The sequence below is a fragment of the Triticum aestivum genome, chromosome 4B, assembly GCF_018294505.1.
Source record: "Triticum aestivum cultivar Chinese Spring chromosome 4B, IWGSC CS RefSeq v2.1, whole genome shotgun sequence".
Lineage (NCBI taxonomy): Eukaryota > Viridiplantae > Streptophyta > Magnoliopsida > Poales > Poaceae > Triticum > Triticum aestivum.
The window spans coordinates 227,337,947-227,343,946 of NC_057804.1; positions in this window are offsets into that span (position 1 = coordinate 227,337,947).

Here is a 6,000-nt window from a genome sequence, read left to right on the forward strand (position 1 = left end):
TTGTACCATTTTCATGCATGTTAGAACAACTTATCACTACTGTTTAGAGCAAATGAAGTGAATGACATTTAAATAATCACATATGGAGTTTGAATTTGAATCTTGTATTCAAACCAACTTCATTTAATCTGTTGCTAGTTGCATTAGCTCAAAACACATTCATATTGCCATGTCATGAGCATGCATCATATTGTGCATTGCATTGATTGTATTTCTTCTTTGTTGCCGGTATTTGTCCCCTCTCGATAGACGTGATACCGATGATGTGATCGTTGACACTGATGAAGACTCAATGTTATCTTCAGAAGTGCCAGGCAAGCAAAACCCCCTTGTTCATTCCGATACAATCCTACTCTCTCGCTCCTGCTCTCTTTTAATGCATTAGGACAACACCGATTTTTCTGTTACTTGCTGCGGTAGCTGAACCCCTTTATCCTTTGCATGACCTGTCATTGCCACAGTAAATAGATGAAACCCACTAGCATGAGTAGGAGTTGTTTGAGCCCTGTTGTGCCTACTCATTCATGTTTGTTTGTCATGCCTGCTACTGCTTAGAGTTGAGTCAGGTCTGATTCATCGGGGATGAATCAGAGGTGTGTGAACATGTCCTACTGTGTGTGAGCTAAGTGTGTGAACACGTTTTGGTAAAGGTAGCGGTGAGAGGCCATGTAGGAGTACATGGTGGGTTGTCTCATTGCAGCCGTCCTCAGGAACTGAGTTCTGTGTTTGTGATCCATGATTCAGCTACTACCATACATTGGGACCTGAAATATGACCCCGCTCGACTTCTTATTCACCCTTGTCCTCTGTCCAGGAGTTGCAAGTAGTTTCTGGTGTTTGTAGCATGCTGGAGGCCGTGGACAGCGCTGACCGTAGGGGTGGGCTGTGATGCGGTAGGCACGTGGCCGGGTAAACCGGGCGCCCGTTTGGTGTCACGGAACCCTGTTCACATCGTTTGGGGCTGTGAGCGAAACTCCGGCCGGATCTCCTCATGGATGGAACCCGAATAGGCGATAAACCTGGACTAGAGACTTGAGTGTTTAGGTAGGTCGTGGTCTACACCCACGTCGGCTTTCGCTTGAAGTCTGCCGAGCACATGTCGTGTGCAGACGCTAAGTGGTGGAAACATGTATGAAGAAGTACACCCCTGCAGGGTTAACATCATCTATTCGAATAGCCGTGTCCGTGGAAAAGGACTTCTGGGTTACTTATATCAGTTCATAGACAAGTGAAAGTGGATACTCTAAAATACGCAAGATAAGCGTGAGTGCTGTGGATGGCGTTCTCGTAGGGAGACGGGAGTGGATCCATAGTGGTGTATTGATATGGTGAATATGTGGACTCGTGTGCGCCACCTCAAAAGAGTCGCTTGCAGTCGTAGTTTAGGATAGCCACCGAGTCAAAGCTGGCTTGCTGCAGTTAAACCCCACCATCCCCTTGTTGAAAATGATGCATATGTAGTTAGTTCTGATGTAAGTCTTGCTGGGTACATTTGTACTCACGTTTGCCTATTTTATGTTTTTGCAGAGAGACTTCAGTCTCACTAGTAGTTCCACGTGGACTTCGACGTTTAGCTTGTTACCTCAGCTACGATCTTGTGCCCTCGACAGGATCTGATAGATAGTCAGGCTTCTCAGCCTTTTTCATTTATAGATGTCTGTACCCAGACATGATAGCTTCCGCTTGTGCTTTGATTTGTATGCTCTGATTGTTGGGTCATGAGACCCATGTTTGTAATATCTCGCTCCCCGGAGCCTATTGAATATTACTTGTGTCATAGAGTCATGTTGTGATGCCATGTTGTATTTGCACATATCGAGCATATTGTGTGTATGTTATTGAAATGCTTGGTATGTGTGGGATCTGACCATCTAGTTGTTTATCTTTAGTAGCCTCTCTTACGGGGAAATGTCTCCTAGTGTTTCCACCGAGCCATGGTAGCTTGCTACTGCTCCGGAACACTTAGGCTGGCCGGCATGTGTCCTTCTTCGTTCCTGTGTCTGTCCCTTCGGGGAAATGTCACGCGGTGAATACCGGAGTCCTGTTAGCCCGCTACAGCCCGGTTCACCGGAGTCCTGCTAGCCCAGTGCTACAGCCTGGTTTCACTCGCTGATGACCGACACGTTCGATGCTGGGTCATGGATGCCTGTCCCTGTAAGTCTGTGCCACTTTGGGTTTACGACTAGCCATGTCAGCCCGGGCTCCTTATCATATGGATGCTAGCGACACTGTCATATACGTGTGCCAAAAGGCGCAAACGGTCCCGGGCTAAGGTAAGGCGACACCCGTGGGAATACCGTGCGTGAGGCCGCAAAGTGATATGAGGTGTTACATGCTAGATCGATGTGGCATTGAGTCGGGGTCCTGACAGCGTTGGTATCAGAGCTTGACTGCCTGTAGGATTACCAAGCCAAACTGGTCGAAGTTGAGTCTAGAAATTCTTTAGTTATATAAGGGAATTGATTGTGGGATGGAACGTAAGGCTCTTTTTACTCCTTATACCTCATGCCCTTCTGATCTGAGTCATCTTATCTTTCCTGCGGGGATTAAGAACTAGGATATCTCTTCTTTCTATCAGGATCACGTGTTACTAATCCGTAGACTTATAAGATTGTTGATTCAAGCCTCAGTTCAGCTCCTACTACTTCTGTATGTTATCTGTTGATCTCGAAACCTTGCTATTGTGATGTTGAGTGGTTATGCCATCATTTTTGTGAATGTCTCAAATCTTTTCTGAGCATTCACAGCCGTTATGCTGTCCGAGTCATCCCAGGTTTCTATACAATCTGATGCAATTTGCAAATCCTTTCTTCCCGTTTCGATGTTCCTTTGGGCCAGATTAGCCACACTAGTCAGTGAGTTGAGGTACTTTATTGCCTTGACATATATGTTGGAGCTAGTATTATGACCCTAGGTGTCTTAGGGGATCATCTAGTAATTTAGCCATGATTTGTGCTCCCAGTGTGAGGATTCTGGCCATCATTCTCGAAAGCATCCCGTGATGCTACTTAGTAGTAGGTATTCTATTTCTGGGTTTTGAACCCGAGATTCACTCTACTTACCTCATGTTGATAGTGTTTGCTAGTTCCTTCAGGATATTAGTAACCTTTGCGATAGTCCTCGAGGTCCGTGGTATTTCCTTCTTCCAAATACTATGAACCGTTTATGGCAGATGTTTATTGGATCAAAAAAATCACAATTAGAGTACTCTTGAGGAGTTCTCCATTCATAAATCGTGACTCTGCCAGTTTTACCTTTCTGCATGGGTTATCCGGAAGAAATATGTTGAACTTGGTTCGACATACTAATCTATGCATCCACAACTCAGAAAGTTACATGTTCCTTTGAGTTGTTCTCTTTAGTTGCATTCTGACCCTCGTCTATCAATTGATAGTCAAGAGTATGCGTGCGTTCGATTCATCGATGCCTATGACTCTTGTGGTCTGTCAAGCCATTCTATTCCGGAATGACTAGGAGAAACAAACTCCAGTACCTCTTCCATATCCAGGATTGGGTCAGAGAAGTTGTGCTCCGCAGATCAAATTGCTAATCCAGCTTTCGTTCTGTTCTACCTTGGAGTATTACCATCTTTAAATCGGGATTGTTATAGGAATTGCACCCCATCCTATGAACTCCTGGTACAGTGATACTTCTTGTCGTCATTAGTCATTCCTCGGTCTTCGTGTTGATGCAACCGGAATACCGACAAATGAATTGTGATGTGTGAAATCAATACGCCTAGCAACCTCGTTGCTGGGTAGTTAAAGGACAATAATTTTATTCTTAGTGTGTTGGTTATTGAATCATCATTCTAAGATTGATCGTGCTACCTAGTCCATTCTCCTGGTTCACTCCTCGATCGATGAGTTAGGATTATTTCAAATTCTTGCTCTATTGATCATATCGTCTTGCCCTGAAAAGCAAGATTGTTCTCGAGCTTAGTAACATACCGGTGGCTCGTGATTCTCTGAATATCTTCTCAGAAGTATTACCAGGTTGTCACCTGACCGCTATGTTGAGCTCGTGATCAAGTTGGTTTTTTGTGAACCATCCTTCTCCAAGAATCTGTGTTGGATATCCCTGAGCTAGTTGGTTAAGTTAGACAACGACTTGGAGAGTTGGAAGATAAAAGCTTGCCTGACTTAGTTCGTTCCAAAGGGATATTCTTGTGTAGTGTGTGTTGAAGAAAGATGATATCTTCATCGATTGGTCCCTGTGATCAGTTGCTGGATCTATTGTCTTATCAATCCTTTGATTTGAGTGTGGGCTATCGTCAAATCAAATCAGAACCAACGATATTCGTAATGTTGTCTTACTCGTGGTTGATTCCTCGAGCATACACCATTATATCTTTGGTCTGACCAATGCTATCACCGTGTTCACTTAACTATGGAATTCCTTTTAAAAGGAAACCTAGATGAATTGTTGTTGAGCCCATTGACAACATCCTTATCTCCTCCATAATTTTGTTGAACATTAAGCTAGTGTTGGAAATTTTTGAAAGCATTTGTTCATGCTAGCTCATGAAGCATATGTTTGGATGAAGGTAGTGACTTCCTTTAATTCATGTGCATCTGATGCAAGTTGCCGCCGTGGATTCGAGAAAGTCAATGTTGTTTTCTTGGAATCATTCCAAATCAGTCATGCACACGTGCGAAGAATTCTGTGGTTTGAAGACTTGCAACCTTCAATCTATATGTGTCCCTAGCACACCAAGCCACTGATTGAATTGTTCAAGGAGAAGAAGTTCCTTCTTAAGAGTATACCTTATGCAAGGACTTCGATATCCTCGATGATGGTTCCCCTCCTGAATTCGGTAGTGTTTTATTATAAGACTACTTTGTGGTCATGCTTGTCTTGGACAACATGTTCACATGTTTGTAGCAGAACCAGCTCATGTTTTGGAGCTTGCTATCGTAGTTCGTCTCCCGAGAATCTCGCAACGTCATCTCGTCGATTTGTGTTGCAAACTTTTATTTTTCTTCCTAGACTCGATGAGTTTGGAATATCCTGACACCAACCAGATCTGAATCTTAGGCAGATATGATGGGTTGGAACATTTCCCAAGAACTATAATATTGGTCTCTCGATAACCGGTAAGGTGGATGTCGTGGCCAACACACCCATCCGGTAGACCTATTATTATAGTATCTTATTTGATGGAATTGGCCACCTCCCCATAGGGATTTCGTAGGATTTACTCCCTAGTTGCCCCTATGGATCTTTGTGTTCCCGAAGTCCGACCTTTACTTGATGTTCTAGATACCAAACCATTTCAATGAATGGGATACACTAGCACATCAAGGAGAACATTAGAAGCGGAGTGCTAAATGTCTCTCGGTCGATCATCCAGATTTTGTTTCCTTGGCCTCGCTAAGGTGAAATCTGAGAAGGTGTTATCTTCCTTTGCATCTGCATCATCCATCATTAGCCATCATGGTAGTATGTTGTGTTGTCAGCACCCTTGACACGGATGTTGATAAAACCTTGATGATTATGGAAATGCTCAAGTTCTTGAGAGCACGCACAAGCGCTAGGTGTTATCATCGACACTAATTGGGATGCTCTCAGTTTCCTCGCAATGCTATGATCTTTTCAAACAGCGAATTCACTCCCTATTGTTGGGTTCTTCCCCAGTTACCAGAATCATTTCCAGCATTTGCATTTTGTTCCCAGCTTGCACCACCAATGTGCCATTCTACCATGGGTCTCATCCATTTCCGGTGATAAGCAAATTCATCCATTACGTTGTCTTCAACAAGGTAATCCACATCATCCAAGTCCGAGTATGCCATTCTACCGACCCCGCCAATCGATTGCTTGTGATTGCCTTAGGCTGGTATAAAGAGTTTCAATGATCTTTGAATCAAAGGTAATTCTTTTTGCCACTTAAGGGGATATATCTACGAGTCACCATCCCTAAGATGCCTCGTTGTGGTATCATGGCAATCCAACTCCTCGCTACGTTGACAACCGATCGCCACATTCTTAAGTCTGGAA